Genomic DNA, 21,644 nt, shown 5'->3' with positions numbered 1-21,644 from the left:
AAAGATCATCTCCACCGAGTCTAAGAGGGGACGCATGCGCGGTGAGTAATCCCTCACTCTCTGGACTCTAAGTGCGGACGCATGCGCGGTTTGAGCAGATGCCATCCGACTGCGATCACACTGGCAGTGATCGTGTTTGCTTTTATACTATATATTATACACTACTTGCTCTATAAAACCTTGATAGGAATCTGTCTACTGCCCAGTTATGGTGATGGGACTGTAATACTTTGTAATCTTAAGGGAATATAATGTTAAACAGATCTGACCAATGCACAAGCTGCGTTGTGATAGACAGCTGAACTAACAAAACATCTTGTGGCATTTAAAGGGAAACACACCCCTCTTGATATGACAGGCTCTTTTTCCTCCCCAGACTATATGACACTGATTACTATTGGTTACTTCTACTGTCAGTATTTAGCTCAGACTATAAAAGGTCCTCAAACACAGAGTAAGTCAGTATTAGCCTCAGCCCCCTGATGACGCCAGTGTGGTGAAACATGTTGGGGAGGCTACTGCTTCATGTTTTTTAATTAGCAAGCATTAGTGGTCATTCATGACAAGAATAATATAGAGATCACTCACAGACGTCAGTCTGGATTAGGAATCACTTTATTGGGAACGGTTATATACCAATCAGAGTTAGACCACAATGTTTAGTGATTTTAAAATGTATGTCCCTTCACATCTTAAATAATGAATTAAAAGTTAGATTTTAATAGATCAGTCTTTAGTTTAGGGTCTCTAGTTGCCATTGGCAAATTGTGTTTTGACGAACAGGATTGAACCCATCCACTTACCAGTGGAAGTGCTCCTTGAAGCTGACATCAGCGGTGATCCGCTGCGAAAATCAGAGAATCCGCCATCTTTTGGCGCAAAGTTTCCCGCCAACGTCGTCTTCCCTGTGAAAAAAGTGGGATAGTGAGGCCCCGCCCCCTGGGAACAGAGCGGTGCAGAGAAGCACGCGGCTGAAAAGTGAAGCTGAACAGAAAGAGCGCCGAGTGCCGCGAAAAGATCAAGGGGGAGAAGCGGATGGAAGATGTCTGCTCCTAAACCCAATGCCGGCCCCGCACCGACCGCTGGAGTGGCGGTGCCCGCAGAGACTGCCGCTGGCGAGGAGGAGGCTACAGCTCCCGCTCCGGACGCAGGAGCGGTGAGCCCGTAGGTACCAGTGGTGACTCCCCATGCAGCAGCTGGCGGTGACCCGCCTGGCGCAGGAAGGATGTCAGCTCCGGCAGTCTGCCCGACCATGATGGGGACAGTGCCAGGTTTGGAGGCCCCCCGGATCGCCAGCTCAGAGTCAGAGGCAATGGATGGCAGCATCTCAGGGGATGACACGGAGTCTGTTTCCGGAGAGGAGGCCCCGCTCGTCATCGGCTTCTTTGGGAACACGATGATGGCGATCTGCAGGTACTGTCGGCAGCTAGGGCACTTTGCAGGCATGTGCCCTGAGAACGGCCATCCTTAAGGAGCCGCACCACAAGTTAACCCCTGCAATTCCAGAGTTTTAAAGTTGAATGTTTTAAAGTTTTAAAGGACCTGCTCCTGCAGTAAACCTCCTGCCTTTGTTGAACGTCCCCATGTTCCCAGGAGATGCCATCCAGCACATGGGTGGAAGGAGGAGGACCTTGCCCAACTTGTTGAACGCAGCTGCGGTTGGAGTCCCAGAAGGCGCCATCAGGGGTCAGAGCCCCTGGTGGAGGACAGCAAGGAGTTAAAGGAGTGAGGACAGTTCCCGTTCCAGAGCCCGGTTCACCGTACCCGCACCGCAGGCAGTGGAGGACGGGGTCTTTATGGACAGTGTCACCGTGAGTGAAGTGGCATTGGGGACCCATGCTGCCCTGTGGTGGACTGTGGGAAAGTGACTGGAAGAGGCTGTGTCGGCAGCAAAGTTACCCTTTTTGTAAATAATTCCGGACCACCCTTTCGGTCCCACAGCCTCTGGAGAGGCAGGCTGGAGGATGGGCCTGCGGCGGAGGAAGCCGAGGCCCTGTCACCATGGCAAACGGTGACAAGCCTCTGAGTCCAGGGGTCCCCTGGACATGGGGCCTCTGAGAGACTGCCGGAGCTTTTTACCCGGCCCGTATGGGCAATACCCGGACCTTGACCCGTTCCTGGACTGGGGAAAAGGGGTGCTGACCTAGTTTTAGAGGCAGCATCAAGGTGTAGGTTTGCTTGGGTGGGCAAGTGGAAGGACCCGGTCCCGTTTACCATTAATAAAAATGTTTATATATGTACAACGTTTAAGAATGTGCCTCCCGTAAGGGATGATTTCAAACCTGCTTAAAATGTAAAAAGTTTAGTATACCTGTTTTTCCCGTTTATCTTTTACAGCAAACAAAAATAAACCGGTGGTGGTCGGGCAACCCTCGGACGGTCTGCATTAAAGCAAGGGGGAATGTAATGCCCTGGACTAGCCAGGTAGTTACAGACAGGCCCTTGCACAAACACCCGTCCCCTAACAAGGTAACAGCAGCCAAACTAAAAACACCTGAGTCACCCCTCTCAGGTCTTGACGTTCACACCAGGAGGCAGAGCCAGGCGGTTGGCCACGCCCACCGAGGAGTTCGGATAGCCTGAGGCAGGAAAACACAACAGGTCTGTTAGGAGAGGAGAGTGGAGTAGTTGGAAAGCAGTAAACGTCTGTCAGGGATCTGGGTCGTAGCCCGGATACCCTGTGGCCAGGAGGCAGACGATGGTTGCCGCCTGCAGGAGACGGGAAGACGGCTGGTGGAACCGTAAGGAACAGGGACAGAGTAGTGGCCCGCCGATACCGAACCGGGGAACCAACTGGAAACCGGAGCACCAGGAGGGGTACTCAGACCCAGAACGAGGCCCAGAAGCCACTGGACCAAGTCGAATTCACTGATTAGGGTCTGGACCTTAGGTTCTTTCCCACCCAAGTCCCGACTGAAGACAACAGCCCAACGAGGGGGATAGAAAGCCACCGCTCAGGCAGAGAGATCCCACGGTCCAGCGTCTGCGGGCAAACCTGCTCTCCCGGCACACACAAAGCCGGGCAGTGGACTACCGTCGCTGAAGTATAGGCAGTCAAAATCTACAAAACGAGATGCAGGAGAGGAACCACCGAATAAGGTGGGGGACCAGGCGCAGCTGGCTGCGGGCACTGACCACGATCTTTTTGGTTTACCAGAGACTCCGGTGTATCTGTCATAGTGAGTACAACAGTGCCCGTGGGCCGCGCACCACACTAACACGCTCGTACTTTGCAACCACCGGGCCCCGGGACCATCACCCCCTGCCCACGCAGGGGTCAACAGCAGGCTGCACAACACCGTCTCCGGGAGCCTAGTCAATGGCAGCGGTGGTGTCCAGACTCACCACAACCGTGGGTGGCGTCACGAACTTAAATTCCTAAACACCGCGGCCCCCGGCCGTGAACCCCCTCACGTAGCGCCAGCTTCCCTTCAGAGCGACGTGACCCCCGGGTCCGGAGGCACTCGAGCCACCCACCAACGAGCCTGGATCTGAGCGGCTCGGCTGCCGGCCGAGCCCCGGGGCGGTACATAGGCCCATATAGAGATGAGCGATATTCGAGGTTCGATCACCAAAAGCAGGGCTTTTTACAGCTACAGTGTGCAAGGAGCCATCGCTGGCAGCCTGCAGTAAGCTGGTAACCAATGTAAATATCGGGTATCCAAGCAAAGCGCTTTGCTTGGTAACCCGATATTTACCCTGGTTATGTGTGCAGGGAGCCGACACTTCCCTGCTCGGCTCCGCCCCCTCCTGCACTCGGCATGTACACACACACACACTCACACTCACCTGTCCCCAGCCATGCAGTTCCCGGCACTGATGTCCTACGCGCCACATGGCCACGCTAGGCTTCACTCACCTCGCACTCCGCCGCCTGCACACATGGCCCCGCTAGGCTCCACCCACTTCGCACTCCGCCGCCTGCACACATGGCCCCGCTAGGCTCCACCCACCTCGCACTCCGCACTCATTACCCCACTTGGCTCCACCCACCTCGCACTCCGCACATATTACCCCGCTAGGCTCCACCCACCTCGCACTCCGCACACATTACCCCACTTGGCTCCACCCACCTCGCACTCCGCTGCCCGCACACATTACCCTGCTTGGCTCCACCCACCTCGCACTCCGAACACATTACCCCGCTTAGCTCCACCCACCTCGCACTCCGCACACATTACCCTGCTCGGCTTACCTGCGGTGATGAAGTCCTGCCCTCCCGACCTCAGCGCTGTCACTGTCCTCCATGGCCGCCGCTTGTCACATCTCCTCTCACTGCCGACCTGAGACTGTGACTAGCGGTGATGTCACAGGCTCCCGCGATACTTGGCTGTGAAGGCGGCAGTCATTGAAGTCAGTGACAGCTGTGCTATCAGCAGTGCAGGAGATCGTCACCGCAGGTAATGTACCTCGCTCCTGACAGCAGCACTTGTCATGTCCTGCAGTGACCTGGGCTGACCTATTGATGTTAGCTCAGGTCACTGCATTGCTCTCCCAGCCAATGGGGAACATTCTGTTCTTAATTGACTGGGACATTGACTATGGTATGGATCGTTATGGGAACCCCTTGGATTACAGCAGACCTGGATTTGTTTTTCTTTCTAATAAATTGGTGAAAGAGGGAATGTTTTGGGGAGTGTTTTTTCAAATAAAAATGTGTTTGTCGTCTATTTTTTTTTTTTATTACTGACTGGGTTGGTGATGTCGAGTATCTGATAGACGCCTGACCTCTCGAACCCCAGGGCTTGATGCCAGGTGACATTACACATCTGGTATTAACCCCATATATTACCCCGTTTGCCACCGCACTAGGGCACGGGATGAGCTGGGGCAAAGCACCAGGATTGGGGCATCTAATGGATGCGCCACTTCTGGGGCGGCTGCGGCCTGCTATTTTTAGGCTGGGGAGAGTCCAATAACCATGGACCTCCCTAGTCTGAGAATACCAGACCCCAGCTGTCTGCTTTACCTTGGCTGGTGATCCAATTTTGGAAGGACCCCTACGTGTTTTTTTTTTTAAATTATTTATTTAATTTAAAATAACAGCGTGGGGTGCCATCAGTTTTGGATTACCAGCCAAGGTGAAGCTGCCAGCAGTGATCTGCAGGCCGTGTGCTTTACCCTAGCTGGCTATCAAAAATAGGGGGAACCCTACATCATTTTTTTTTATTTATTTTTTTGGCTAAATACAAGGCTAAGCACCCCTTAGTGCCACATGAAAGGCACCAAAAGGTGCAAAATTACAAAATGCAGGAGAGTGGGACATTATGTGTCTTTCTTCCATTATAATGACAGAAAAGACTGATATGAAGTGTACAAGCACAAGAAAATCACCAGACAACTGTGAAAAGCAGTAGAAAATGGCACTGGAGTGAACATGTGACCACCTCATGTAGGTTGAAGCTATGGATCCTGGGTAAATTTATGTATTTTCCCTCCTTCAGTTTTTTGCAGTACGCAAAAAAACCGGAAGCCACACGGATGACAAACAGATGACATACGGATCGTATACGGAACGGAAACTGATGCCACACGGATGCACCCGTGAAGAAAACGGACCGTTTTTGCGGACCGCAAAAACGGATAGGTCGTCTTAATGTAGCCTTATTCTGATCTGCCGTTTATAAATAGCAGGCAGAAATAAGTGAATAGCGCCCCCCAGCATCAGAAAATCTCCGGGGTTTCAGGGGGTAGCTGAGACCCTGGAGATCACGATTCAGGACGTTTTTTCTGGTCCCCGCTCACGTGATCACCGGTATACACAGGGCACAGGATGAGCTGGGGAGAAAAGCCAGGATTGGCGCATCTAGTGGATGCGCCACTTCTGGGGCGCCTGCGGCCTGCTATTTTCAGGCTGTGAAGGGCCAATAACTATGGACCATCCCACCCTGAGATTACCAGACCACAGCTGTCCGCTTTACCTTGGCTGGTGATCCAATTTGGGGGGGACCCTACTTTTATTTTGTAATTATTAATATTTATAAAATAATTATAAAAAAAAGAGAGCCTGGGGTGACCTCCACATTGGATCCCCAACCACGGTAAAGCTGCCAGCTGTGGTTTTCAGGCTACAGCATTCTGCTTTACTCTAGCTGGCTATCAAAAATGGGGGGACCCAATGTCATTTTTTTTTTAACTATTTTTTTAAATAAGAAAAAAGAATGGGCTTCCCTGTATTTTGATTGCCAGCCAAGGTAACACCAGGCAGATGGGGGTGGCAACCCATAGCTGTCTGCTTTTTCTGCGCTGAGAATCAAAAATACCGCGGAGCGCTACGTCATGTGGACATCTATAACAACATTCCGGTGGGATCCACCAAATGTATCCCAGCTTACCTGATGAGAGCCAGACCTGGAAGACTCCCAGTGAACTTGGAGATGGAGGTTGAGTTGCCTGGAGCGGATTGGGACTCACCTCACCAGATCCAGTATAAACAGATTCAAAAGTGCGTTGAAGAAAGTTTGAATCAAACCAGAAAACGGCAAGAGAGGAACTTTAACAAGCAGGCAAAAGCAACCCCTTTCTCACGAGGCAAGATTGTGCTGAAAAGGAAGAGAAAGCTGCACAAATTGGATGATCAGTGGGAAAATGAGCCGTATGTGGTACAACCATCCAACTTTGACAACCAGAATACCTGCTTAATCAGCAAGGATCAGCGAAGGACCACGGCTACTGTATCCCGAGACCATCTAAAAAAATGCCCAGAACCCTTAAGAGTAGCAGATGAACCTCAGCCCCAACCTCCGGTGGTGGAAGGAAAGAAGAGAATGATCCGTACCATTCTAGGTGACATTCCAGAAGATTGGCCTATGCAGAATGGAGCAGTAATAGTCCCTGTGTTAACATTCCCGCAACCCGTGGAAGAACCAGAACAGGAGAGGCTTACTGACACTGCACCCACTTCAGCATCTAGAGTAGCACCTGTACCCTTGCCACGCACACGTAGAGTCCTACCAGCTACACTTAACTCTGAGAACGAGGAACCTGTAGAAAGTATTACCATGTCACAAGAGGGTGATGAGGGTCTAGAATTGAGAAGGTCGACCCGGGTTAACTTTGGTCAGCCCCCACAGAGGTATAGGGAAGAATGTTGATGGCACCTGTAACATGAAATGTCTAAAACTGTTAGGTATCTGTGTTTCTTTTATTGTTTTACAAAGTTTGTTATTTTTCATATAGAAATGTTTGGACAGTGTTTAATCAACAAGGTTTAAATCAACAGAGAAAGTTACGTGATCGGAAAGAAGATTTTATAGTGTGTACACCAGATGCATGGACTTCGTTTTATTTATGGACCAATGTTAGTGGTAAACATGGATTATGGTCACGGAACTGGTTGTGACCAACACAGACTTGTGTATTGTAAATAGTTGCACCTCGTGTGTCCACCAGAGTCGTCTTTTGCACTACCTGGGACATTAACCTGGTCACGGACCCACAATAGGTATGCAGCGGGTCAGGTTGTTTGGGTGGCGGGTTAATGGGATCCAGGACATTGGGACTGGACTGTCGCAGGAAGAGGCTGCAACAGAGCAGGTTGAGCCTCCGCTACTAGCCTAACCGGCAGCGTTCCACTGTTGCATTGATGAACTTAAGAGTTACGTAACATTAAGTACCCAGCCTCCCTAATGTGGGATGAATCTTGTAAATAAAAAAGTTCTTTTTTCTACTTTTGCAGTTTTGAAAAAAAAAAAATAAATAAAACCTCTGATGTCCTGTAGCTCGAGGACGAGCTACGTTTAACAAAGGGGGAATGTGACACCCCTGGACTTTCAGGTCGTCACAGGGTATTGCACAATCTGTCCTCCCGTGCAGTATCCACCTCCTTCTTGGTTATGGGTCCATAACTACATGGTGTTGCCTACATCAGCTAATCAAAATCCTAGGTACAATCTGCACTACACCCACCAAACACACCAGTGGATGGTCTGAGTGGAATAGGGTCGCCCACCTGGGGGGCTGGAAGGGGGAGGTCAGGAGTATAGAGTGTTGTGTTGGAAGTGAAGGAGAGAGGAGGTCAGGAGCAGGGCTCCTAGGAAGCTATCTAGGTGGCAGACGGTGGTCTGGACCTAGAGGAGCTGGACCCCCGGTCGCAGGGGATCATGGCAAGGGGCACGAATCTGTCGAGGAGGACAGCCGGCGGCCTTGCACCATCACCGGGCTGGGACCAGGGCATGACGGGGTTCATGGACCGTAGGTCAGGGAGTAGCTTAAGGCAACCTGATAATTCACGACGAGAACAGAGCCTTCAGGATCTGCTCTCCACAAACTCCAAAATCGGGGTACTAGCGCAACAAGGGGGGATAGGACTTTTCACTCAAACGGTCCAGAAAATCCCAAGCATGAAACCTGAGAGCAAGCTCCCACAATTAGCCATAGTGGGGAGCGGGACCCGGCAAGTTCCATACTACCGGGACCAACAGAGAAGTAAACTTAATGCCAGGAGGCAGGTCACGTTTAGCTAGGCAGCACCATTGGGAATGGAACCCGAACTTGCTCCCCTCAGCGGCAGCGGTATCCAGAACTTTGGTTTATCCAGTTGTCGGTGTCAGCTTAATGGACTGAGTGAGTACGCAAGTGACCCCTTCACACCCAACGGCACTCCCCTACACCGTCACCGAGTCCCTGGGGTATCCCCCTACCCATGGAGGGTTACAACACCTAGCTGCCCCGATCTATCATCCCCGGGTACTCCCAACTGCAGCGATGGTACTCCAATTACCACATACCATGGGTGGTGTCACGAACTTTACAATCCCCTGTAAATACCCCCTTCATTTGAGTGGCCACACGACCCCCGGGTCCGGAGACCCCTCGAGCCACCGTGGATCCGTATCCAAGCAGCTCGGCTGCTGGTATGAGGGCGGCACACAAGAAGTTTGTATGTTCTCCTCATGGGTTTTCTCCACTTTCCCCAAACTCTCCAAAGACCTACTGATAGGGAATTAGATTGTATACCCAATGAGGACAGTGATAATAATGTATAGAAAGAGTTAGTAGAATTAACGGTTGTATATAAGCAAGAGAAATTAATAAAAAAATAAATAAATAACAATATTGTCTACATGAGAGGTGGAAGGTGAAAATCTTCAGGTTCATCTATTACATTTTACATGGCTGTCTGTCTGTCTGTCTGTGTCTGGCTGGCTGTCTGGCTGTGTCTGGCTGCCTATTTCTGTGTATCTATGAGTCAAATACAAACATTTAGTATAAATATAAAACATAGATATGCAGAAATGTATGAGCATTTTTTTGTTCGCAGAGTGTGAACTTTTTTTTATGGAGGAAAATTTGGGTTCTTCAGATAAGTCTTGTGCTTTCATCCCAGGATGGAGGGAGCCCCAGCTTTTAATGTTTTTGCACAACTGACAGTTACAGTGTTATAAAGACTATTCTTGCGTTTGATGTGGATTTAAAAAGCTTTTTTATGGTTTCACATATGGCTTTTTTTTCCATTGCATACCAAGCTATTTTAATCATGGAAGTAAGCCGTGTTTGCTCCCCACAGTGTAATGTATGCAGGTTTTTCTTTAAAAGACTTCTTTGTATTTGAGCCATGCAACAATGGTCAGTATAAACCACAAAGTGATGACCTTTAACACTACAAATGTTACTGACCTACATCCACCATAATTTAATGCCAAGAACTATGCCAGTATTAGTGTATCACAAGGGAAACATCACAAAAAGCCATAAACTATATCACAACATTCTTATTTTTTAGATTGTGAGAAAATTTAGTAAAAAAGTCCATCTTTTATCCCTTCCCACTGCCTGTCACTCTGCCCTCCAAGGGAAGGGAGGAATAATTTGGTCATCAGCTCTGATCTGGCTGTGGTCACTGCAGGTTGGCCAAGAGTAGAGATGAGCGAACCGGTCCCGGTTCGGCTCGAGGCCGGTTCGCCGAACGGAGGTCCCGTTCGAGTTCGGCTCGTCGAACGTTCGACGAACCGAACTCGAACTGCATAGGAAACAATGGCAGGCAATCACAAACACAGAAAAACACCTAGAAAACACCCTCAAAGGTGTCCAAAAGGTGACAAACAACTCACAACACAACACAAACACATGGGAAAGTGACAAGGACATATACTCATGCGAAAACAAAACAGCTGGACAAGGAAAAAGAGGAGGACACACAGATATATGAGTATATGCAAAGAAACATCGATTCCATTATTGTGCAACTTGAGCCCTGCTCATTTTAGGCTTCCAATCTGGATAAATTGCCTGAGCTCGCCACGTACGCCTTGGGGATCTTGTCATGTCCTGCAGCCAGCGTTCTCTTGAAACCTGTCTTCAGTGCTGCTGGGGGTCTGCTGGCAGATAAGCACACGCGTCTGTCCACTGACAATGTGGACATGGCTCTCAGAGGACTTTTCTTCCCCTGGGTCAGCCAGGGGACGGGAAAGGCACGCGTATTTTTGAGAGTGCTTCATGCAAAGCATCTTTTTCATCTTGAAAATTGGCTCAACTGATGCCAGTCAAGTGGGGTGTGTGTGGCCCAGTTAGTGGAAACGAGGGAGACTGTGGTTGGAGTCCCCTCGCTGTGTTTCTAAAAGAACCAAGATGAACAAGTCATGGCTCTCAGAGGACTTTTCTTCCCCTGGGTCAGCCAGGGGACGGGAAAGGCACGCGTATTTTTGAGAGTGCTTCATGCAAAGCATCTTTTTCATCTTGAAAATTGGCTCAACTGATGCCAGTCAAGTGGGGTGTGTGTGGCCCAGTTAGTGGAAACGAGGGAGACTGTGGTTGGAGTCCCCTCGCTGTGTTTCTAAAAGAACCAAGATGAACAAGTCATGGCTCTCAGAGGACTTTTCTTCCCCTGGGTTAGCCAGGGGACGGGAAAGGCACGCGTATTTTTGAGAGTGCTTCATGCAAAGCATCTTTTTCATCTTGAAAATTGGCTCAACTGATGCCAGTCAAGTGGGGTGTGTGTGGCCCAGTTAGTGGAAACGAGGGAGACTGTGGTTGGAGTCCCCTCGCTGTGTTTCTAAAAGAACCAAGATGAACAAGTCATGGCTCTCAAAGGACTTTTCTTCCCCTGGGTCAGCCAGGGGACGGGAAAGGAACGCGTATTTTTGAGAGTGCTTCATGCAAAGCATCTTTTTCATCTTGAAAATTGGCTCAACTGATGCCAGTCAAGTGGGGTGTGTGTGGCCCAGTTAGTGGAAACGAGGGAGACTGTGGTTGGAGTCCCCTTGCTGTGTTTCTAAAAGAACCAAGATGAACAAGTCATGGCTCTCAGAGGACTTTTCTTCCCCTGGGTCAGCCAGGGGACGGGAAAGGCACGCGTATTTTTGAGAGTGCTTCATGCAAAGCATCTTTTTCATCTTGAAAATTGGCTCAACTGATGCCAGTCAAGTGGGGTGTGTGTGGCCCAGTTAGTGGAAACGAGGGAGACTGTGGTTGGAGTCCCCTCGCTGTGTTTCTAAAAGAACCAAGATGAACAAGTCATGGCTCTCAGAGGACTTTTCTTCCCCTGGGTCAGCCAGGGGACGGGAAAGGCACGCGTATTTTTGAGAGTGCTTCATGCAAAGCATCTTTTTCATCTTGAAAATTGGCTCAACTGATGCCAGTCAAGTGGGGTGTGTGTGGCCCAGTTAGTGGAAACGAGGGAGACTGTGGTTGGAGTCCCCTCGCTGTGTTTCTAAAAGAACCAAGATGAACAAGTCATGGCTCTCAGAGGACTTTTCTTCCCCTGGGTCAGCCAGGGGACGGGAAAGGCACGCGTATTTTTGAGAGTGCTTCATGCAAAGCATCTTTTTCATCTTGAAAATTGGCTCAACTGATGCCAGTCAAGTGGGGTGTGTGTGGCCCAGTTAGTGGAAACGAGGGAGACTGTGGTTGGAGTCCCCTCGCTGTGTTTCTAAAAGAACCAAGATGAACAAGTCATGGCTCTCAGAGGACTTTTCTTCCCCTGGGTCAGCCAGGGGACGGGAAAGGCACGCGTATTTTTGAGAGTGCTTCATGCAAAGCATCTTTTTCTTTTTCAAAAGGGGGGTCAACCGATGCCAGTCAAGTGGGGTGTGTGTGGCCCAGTTAGTGGAAACGAGGGAGACTGTGGTTGGAGTCCCCTCGCTGTGTTTTACATGCTTTTAGAAGGGCATGACATGGCTTGGAGGTTGACTTTCAGCATCTGCAAACTGTTGGCTACCAAAATGCTGCCTTTCCAACACCTGTGGTTATAGACAATGAGGAACATACTGATGAAGATGAGACGCAGATACCCGATTGGGATGACAACTTAAATATTCGGTCAGGGCAAGAAGAGGCTCGGTCTGAGGGGGAGGGGAGTGCAAACACAACAATTGATGATGAAGTTCTAGATCCCACCTACTGTCAACCCACAGTCAGACACTCGAGGAGGTCAACAGAGGCGGTGGAGGAGGATGCAACCGACGACGAAGTTACCTTGCGCCTTCCTGGACAGAGTCGGAGCACTGGTAGCACGTCTACAACTGCATCCTCAGCCACCACTCTGCCTCTGAGCATTATTCGGGGTGGATCAACAGGTCGCATGGCCTCTAAGCCTTGCCTAGCCTGGTCCTTTTTTGACATAGAAAAAGATCGCCCAAATTATGTGATCTGTAAAATTTGTCATGGTTCTCTTAGTAGAGGTCAAAACCTCAGCAGTTTGACAACTTCTTCCATGAATCGTCACATGAATAAATATCATATGGCCCGGTGGGAAGCTCACCGTGCTGCAATGCGGCCTAGCGGAGCGAACCATCCACCGCCTGCCCCTTCCAGTGCATCCGCGCGCTCGTCATCTTCTAGGACTGTGGGGACAGCTGTCACACCTGTTTTTCCACCCACAACTTCCACCACTGTAACCGCAACAGGCAGTTTGCTTGGTAGGTCGTCAGTTGGTTTGGAAGGGGAAACAAGTGAGTGTGTACAGCTCTCTCAGACATCGATAGCACCAACGTTGGATGAAGGCAACATCATGTCTCCGCCTGCACTTTCCTCACAAACCTGCATTTTTCCAGGGACACCCTACTCAACACCGTCTACACACAGCAGCCAGATCTCTGTCCCTCAGATGTGGTCAAATAAAAGGCCACTTCCTGCGACCCATGACAAAGCTAAGAGGTTGACTCTATCCCTCTGTAAGCTGTTGGCTACCGAAATGCTGCCTTTCCGCCTAGTGGACACACAGGATTTTAGAGACCTTATGTCTGTCGCTGTGATCCAGTACAAGATGCCCAATCACCACTGCTTCTCCAAGAAAAGCATGCCCGCGCTACACCAGCATGTCGCACACAACATCACCACTTCCTTGAGAAACTCTGTGTGTGACAGGGTGCATTTCAACACAGATACTTGGACCAGTAAGCATAGACAGGGTCATTACATGTCACTGACTGGGCACTGGCAAACTATGGTGAGAGATGGAGAAGGGTCTGCTGTACAAGTCTTGCCGTCCCCACGAGTTGTTTCAATCCTTCTTCTGTATGTAGAATGTATGTAGAATACATGTATGTAGAATACACTGCTTCTGCCTCTTCAACCTCGTGTGGGTCCTCCACCTTGGCGCAAACCCTGTGTGGTCAGGCCACCCTTCCTTGTAACTGCGCACAAGGACTACCACACACCTCCTTACTATGCTGGCAGCAGAGCTCAATGCCATCAGGCGGTCAAAGTTTTACTTTGAAATGTATGGGAAATGTGAGTCACACCGCTGAGAAGTTGTGGACGGTTAGCTCTGGATACCGAGTTTCATCAATGGTTGTCTCCACTCAACCAGCAGCCAGGGAAGGCCGGGTGCGACAATGATGCAAACATGGGTGCGGCCCTTCGCTGTGACAATGTGACACACATGGCTTGTGTGGTTCATGTGTTGAACCTGGTTGTCCAGCAATTTTTAAAGCACTATCCTGGCCCACATAGCCTTCTGCAGAGAGCACGGTGTAATGCCTTCCTTGATCCACACACTCAGATGGGCTGTTAATGATAGGCTAGAGCGAAGCCACTCACCAAGCAGGACACCTAGAACCCTGAAACCCTTTAACCCCTATACAGGGATTAGGAATTGCACAGGGCCCAAGGTGATTAATACCTGTGGAAGGCTGCAGTTCCAGAGAATAGTAGTCAGGCAGGGTCAAAACATTAATTGAGGAACAGGAACAGAATGGGACGGCCAGGACTTAATCAGAAAACAAGCAGAGGTGAAATGCGGATCGGCCAACAAGGTACATAAACAGCAAGCAGGAAAAGTAGTCAGGTAACAAGCACACAAAATCATAAAACTGAACTGGGGGTAAAAGTAACCAGAGGTCATAGCTATGTCTGGCAGTGGTCTGCAGACAGGATGGGCATAAAAAAGGGTGTGGTGTCTTCCCATTGGTTGTAGCTGAATGATGGTATTTCATCTGTGAGATACCCACCAGCTACATTCAGCCAGAGATTCTGCATCTGTCAAGGTAATGCAGCCCAGTGGGTGAGCATAACCTGCGTCCACCTGCGCCGCTGGCATCGACTCCTCTCCCATCATCAGCACTATTCATGAAAGGAACACGTTGTCACCTGGCGACCGGAGTACAAATTGACGGAGCGGACTCCGTTGGTGACTTAACAGCCGTGTGCGGCAATGATGCAAACCTGGCTGCGGGCCATCGTCAGGGCAATGTGACACACGTGCCTTGTATGGCTCACGTGTTGAACCTAATTCTCCAGCAATTTTTAAAACACCATCACGGCCTACATGGCCTTGTGCAGCGTGCACGCTCGCTATGTGCTCACTTCCATCGTGCGTACACAGCAGCTCAACAACTTTCGTCGCTACAGAAGTCTTTAGGTCTGGTGGTTAAATGCCTGAAATGCGATGTGCCCACACGCAGGAATTTGAATCTGCACATGTTGCAGCGTTTGTGGCAGCACCGCCGAACCCTGCTGCAATACGTTATGACATATAGCCTGGGATAACTTGATCCAGAGGTGGTGCAGATCACGCTGCTGGAGTGGTGTCAGATCAAGGACCTATGCACCCTGCTACACAGTTTACAAATGTCGACGAAGATGTTTAGCACTGGCAATGTCATTCTCAGCGTGACGATTCTGGTCATCTACATGATGGAGCGCACTGTAATTATTATTCGGAGTCAGGTGTTGGGACAAGAGGAAGGGGAGGAAGTACAGGAGGAGTCATATGCGGAAGGGATAACAAGATCTACGAGGTCCAGATGGTCAGCGGCACCTATGCGGCAGTCATGGTGAGGGAGAGGGATTAACAAGGGCGCATAGTATCAGCAAAAAGTGTTGAGGAAGGTGCAGGAGCCCATGAAGAAATGGAGGACGAACTGGCGATGGGCATGGAAGACTCAGCAGATGAGTGAGAGCTTGCTCACATTTCGGTTGTGCGAGGTTGTGGGGAGAGGGCAGAGGAAGGAGGCACGATTCTCACCTCTCTGCCACCAACACACCAAGGACTTGGTCCTCCTGGATGCACAAGACACATGAGCGGCTTCTTGCTGCACTACCTACAACATGACCCTCGGATTGTACGAATTCAAAGTAATCCAGAATACTGGGTTGCCACACTGTTACATCCCCGGTACAAGACAAAATTTGGCAAAATAATTCCTGTCATAGAAATGGACGCACGTATACAGGAGTATCTGCAGAATGTGGTACGCAATCTTCGATCTACTTTTCCACTAAACACCATTGCTGCACAGAGTGAATCTCAACGCTTTGTCATGGATATGAGGAAATGGACTTTTACTTGTCCACATCGGAGGGACCGAGGGATGGCTGCTGTGCTGAGATGGCGTTGAGTACGGTGTCCCTGCAGAGTTGCACTTTTGGTCATATACCAAAATGAGTTGAAAAAGGACAGATGCTGGTGGAAAGGGGAACAGGTGTGTTGGAAAGGGGAAAAAAGTTTTGGTCCGTGGATTTGGTGGTTAAGCAACAGTAACATTTGCTGAAGAAACACCATCTGTTACAGTGGGACTGGCAGATTTGGATAAAGTGGTATATACTATGTTACCGCTATATAACGAAAATTAATAAGAAAAGAAAGAGAAAGGTATATATCCCCATCAGCAGTCAGTGTCCACCGTGCTCCCAGTTGGAAAAGGAGAGGTTGGCAACTGGAAGGTTAGGTGGAGGATACAGAGCTGTGTGGCTATGAAACTAATAGTAGCCTGAACCGAATTAGACGCCATTCGGATCTGGAGACTGTGAGCCCTGTTAGCGTCACAGGGTCCACATGCCCACCCAGCCCAGGAACTCCCTGTTAACAACACAGGGGCCATTGAGTACGCTGACCGTGTGCGTAGGGGCACACCTGTGGACAGCAGGCGCATCAGCAGCAGCAGGCCTGTTAATGCCACTGGGCTGCACAAGCAGGACTGGTAGGACAGGAGCTGGTCTTAACCGTTCTGCGTTACCAACTGTGGTGGTGGCCTGCATCGACACCCTATCCCTGCCTACCTCTGGCCTAAAGCCGCAATGGGTTCAATACATGGAGGTGTGCTCTTTCGGAGCATAATAGAAGACTGCGCACCTCCTTGTTGGCTCCAGCCCCTTTTATAACCTGGGTCCGCCCCAAACCAGGGTGAACCACAATGCACCTGCTGGAGACAAAAGTAGAGTGACACGTCATGAGTGGCATAACTAGCGTCCTATTTGGAACCGCAACTTCAATGATGACCTCATGGCTGCCATGACCCAAACACCTCACCAGTCATCGTCTGACCATCAATAATGCGGTGACAAGTCATAGGTGTGGGCCTCTGCAAGCCATTTGGGAGGACACCTGATGCCCTGTGGTCTATATGGGACCCCCACATCAGGGCCAGGGCCAAAGAGTTCATTACCGGACCTAGTCTCTGATGCAGGAAGTGCCTGAGCATGCTCAGTAGCATGAAATACAGTCTCTGAAAAAAGACTATCAGCTTTAGCATGGTGTCTAGGCACAAAACAGGACTTAGACCCGGCACGGAATGCAAGCACCTGTGCAAAGAGGCTTTTCACACTTAGTGTGGGAGCATGCGCTGTATCCCGAAAAGAAGACTTAGCGTCAGGAATAACACATTCAGGCTAAGCATACTCACTAGGCGAAACACTGTAATTATGCTGCAGCTGGGTTACATCGGCACACGCATGCGCACTAGCTGCCTCTCCACACTTAGACGTGGAGGGGAAATTGCTCTTGGAGATGCTGTCTATGAACAGAAGGAAAAGCTAAAGGAAGCCTGACTTTCTATCCCTCCGAATTATGAAATGCAGCAATGAATTCCATGAGTTTGCTATAACATTAGCGTAGCAAAATGTGCATGAGGGTGTCATGTAGAGGTGCTAGAAATAGCTTGTCACCAGTGGGGCACTAATGGAATACAACAGCCAGTTCTATGATGCCACTAAATGGCAGTATTTTTTGCTATCATTATAGCTTATTAAAAACAGAGCAGGAGGGTGTCATGCAGAGGTGCTGCACATAGATTTGCAGTAGTGTGAATAGACAAAAGTACAATAGCCACGTTTAGGATGCCACTAGGTACACTGACTGTTTGCTAGTATAATGGCTTAGTTATAATGAGTTGGAGTGTGCAATGCAGGCAGACGTGCTGCAAATATCTTTACAATAGTGTGAATAGACAAAAGTACAATAGCCACGTTTAGGATGCCACTAGGTACACTGAGTGTTTGCTAGTATAATGGCTTAGTTTAAAAAAGTTTGAGTGTGCAATGCAGGCAGACGTGCTGCAAATATGTTTACAATAGTGTGAATAGACAAAAGTCCAATAGCCACGTTTAGGATGCTACTAGGTACACTGAGTGTTTGCTAGTATAATGGCTTAGTTTAAAAAAGTTTGAGTGTGCAATGCAGGCAGACGTGCTGCAAATATGTTTACAATAGTGTGAATAGACAAAAGTACAATAGCCACGTTTAGGATGCCACTAGGTACACTGAGTGTTTGCTAGTATAATGGCTTAGTTTAAAAAAGTTTGAGTGTGCAATGCAGGCAGACGTGCTGCAAATATGTTTACAATAGTGTGAATAGACAAAAGTACAATAGCCATGTTTAGGATGCCACTAGGTACACTGAGTGTTTGCTAGTATAATGGCTGAGTTAAAAAAAGGTGGAGTGTGCAATGCAGGCAGACGTGCTGCAAATATGTTTACAATAGTGTGAATAGACAAAAGTCCAATAGCCACGTTTAGGATGCCACTAGGTACACTGAGTGTTTGCTAGTATAATGGCTTAGTTAAAAAGAGTTGGAGTCTGCAATGCAGGCAGACGTGCTCTGCAAATGTCTTTGCACTAGTGGGACTATAGCAAAGTCCAATAGCCACAGATAGGATGCCACTAGGTACACTGAGTGTTTGCTAGTATAATGGCTTAGTTATCATGAGTTGGAGTGTGCAATGCAGGCAGACGCGCTCTGCAAATGTCTTTGCACTAGTGGGACTATAGCAAAGTCCAATAGCCACGTATAGGATGCCACTAGGTACACTGAGTGTTTGCTAGTATAATGGCTTATTTAGTATGAGTTGGAGTGTGCAGAGGACAGGAGGGTACAGTGCCAGGATTGTGGTGCTCTGGGTAGAGGAATGGAAGCCTGCCTTTCTATCCCTCCTAATGGTGAAATGCAGGGAGGAAATCCCTGACCTTGGCTACACAGACGCTGTTGCTGTTTTCAGGACCTGTCACCTTAACTCTGACCCTGCCGGTTTGAGCCCTTAAAAGGACTGCTAGAAAGTGCTATCCCTAAGCTGTCCAGCGCTGTGTATGGAGCGCATACAGCTGTATCAGCGATAGGACTCAAGACGGAGCTGCGACAGTGATGTCTGACACCAAAGACGCAGAAGAGATAATGGCGTCCTGGAGGAAAATGTCCGTTTTTATAATGCAGGGACATGTGACATGGACATCCTATCACACATGCCGTTGCTTCTCTGGCTAAAAGTCCACTTAGCTGTGTGTGTGTCTGGGATTGGCTGACATGCTGGCCCGCCCCACAAGACGCGCGCGCTTAGGGAAGGAAGACAAGAAAAAAAAAAAAAAATGGCGATCGCCATTATACAAACAGCAGTGATCTGAAGGCGCTGTTCCCGCACACTATACACTGAAATGTCATAATAGTGTGATTCACAGAGTGGCTTACACTATTACAGCAGAAACCAAGCTAGGATTTAGCTGGTTTTTTGCTGCTAGAACCGTTCTCGAACGTTTCTAGAACTATCGAGCTTTTGCAAAAAGCTCGAGTTCTAGTTCGATCTAGAACATGCCCCAAAATCACTCGAGCCTAGAACTGGAGAACCACGAACCACGAACCGCGCTCAACTCTAGCCAAGAGACATTGGTGTACTGCCTGTTCCTCACCACAGTCTCTTTGTGTTGTGGCATTCTGTCTGCTTGTTCCCTTCTTCGTATACTACCTCACATGCAAAAAAAAGAATAATGTAGCACTAGCTGTTTGTTGGGGACAGGTGAGTCAAAGGTGGTACATTGGCATTTCAGCTAACCTCTGCACAGACCTGCTCCTTCCATATGCTGTAACAGTATGATGGCAGTAGGAATCTGGCCCCCTCCCCCGAAAAAAAAATAATTACCATGACATCAGCCTACACCTTAGGCTCTTTTCAGATTGCAATTTGCCTTATGTTCACAGGTCCCGTCGGAGCATCCGTCCAATCCGCCCCTCCCCCACTCTGCAAAGCGTGTTTCGGACGTATGCGTCGGCAGGGCCATTGACTGTAATGGAGCACACTACGTTAACATGTGCTCTGTTTTGTACCATTTTTACACATATACGTTTTCTGCAGACGGACACCCGAACGTAGTCGACTAAGATTATACTCACCTCACGTCCTGGTGCTTTTCCAGCGGAGCTCACCTCACGTGAGCCCTAGGAGAGTGAGTGCTGCCACTTCTGGAACAGTGCCGCCACTAGAGGTGATTATAAGCTTTTTTTATTAATGAGTGCAAATATGGGGAATGAGAAGGAGTTGTCATAGCTGTGTAGACCTTGTTGAGCCCTATAATGCACTTCATGACATGACTTAGTATTTACAGTTAAAACCAGGTAAAATATATCTTTGTACCGTGTTAGCCAGTAGAGAAAAAAAAAAGTTTGTTTAAAAGAACTGAGAGTCCTCAGTAGTTGATATTTTTAATGGCTAACTTAAAAGATGGTAATAATAGCAAGCTTTCGAGACTACTCAGGTCTCCATGGCAGATGAAGAGACCTGAGTAGTCACGAAAGCTTGCTATTATTACCATCTTTTCAGTTAGCCATTAAAAGGTATCAACCACTGCGGACTCTCAGTTCTTTTAAACAGTTAAAACCAGTCATATACGCAGGTGATCTCATCTTCTACTACCAAAGCCTACCAAATATTATATCCAAGTTACAAAAATTTGGCTCCCTTAGTAATTTCAAAATTCCCACAAATCTGAGATGCTCAATATTTTTGCTTCCTTCAACATTAGTTTCCTAGTGGCGTTCTTCCTTCCTTTTTCTGATAGTAAACAGATTCTGTTATTTATTTAGGAACTAAACTAACTACAGATCCTTCTCAATGCCAACTTTCTCAATGCATTATGTAAAGCTGAATTGGACTTTGAAAAGTGGAACAAACTCCAATTATCATGGATCGGAAGGATCAGTGCATTAAATGGACCTTTTGCCTCTCCTACTATACTTTTTCCAGACAATTCCCTTTTATTTACCAGCTTCCTTTTTCTCTTGTCTTGACGTAAGTCCACCATAACTAAATGTATCTGGTCACATAAGCACCTCTATCTATCATATAATTTACTGAGTAGGATTGTGGTGCAGTAAGGCTTCCGGATTTTCTCCTTTATAGCTACTCTTCATTAAGGACGTTTATCTTCAACCTATTTCTTTGTTTCATTATGGTGAAATATGTCTAAATCTTAATTTTTCAATCCCAATTTAATCCCCTAGCAACAATTTGGGCTATAACCACCACACATACAAAAGTCAATACTCTCCCCTTTCTCACTGAACAGCTTGTCCTTTTTGTTTGACGAGGTAATGAACTATTTCACCTTTCTACAATACCTGGCCCTTTATCACCCCAATATGAAAACTCGTCATTCCCAGAAGGACTTAACAGATCAATTTTCTTAAATCTAAAGACAAACGCCCTATTCTGTGTGATTTTCTATCTTACCCTTGCATTAGGCCGATATATTCATTTTTTCCAAACACTAGTATACCTCCAGACACATGGGGTTTTTGAGCAATTAAGGAGTCTTATAAAGCTTATGTCATTACAAGCTGACATTTTCAGACCTCTTACTCCTTTTGAAGGTCTCTGCTTGGTGAAGAATTTTCCAGGACATACAATTTAATAATTATCTTGGATATTTCAAAATGGTCTGACTACCAATGAACACACTTCCTTCTTTTCAAGATCGGAGAGAGACTTAGAAAGACACCTTTCACTGGAGGAATGTTCCAAAATACTTCTTCTCACTCACAATTCTTCACCTTGTTGTCTTTCACTGGAGAGGAATTACAAAGTCCTATTGAGATGGTATAGATGTCCTTTGGCTATTCACTCTGGATTTTCCTCAGCCTCTTACATTTTTTGCCAATGCTTAAAAGAGACAGCTTCTTATACACACATATGGTGTCATGCCTGCTTATAGGACACTTTT

This window comes from Anomaloglossus baeobatrachus, chromosome 3, assembly GCF_048569485.1.
Source record: "Anomaloglossus baeobatrachus isolate aAnoBae1 chromosome 3, aAnoBae1.hap1, whole genome shotgun sequence".
Taxonomy (NCBI): domain Eukaryota; kingdom Metazoa; phylum Chordata; class Amphibia; order Anura; family Aromobatidae; genus Anomaloglossus; species Anomaloglossus baeobatrachus.
Note: the sequence above shows the minus strand (reverse complement) of the source record.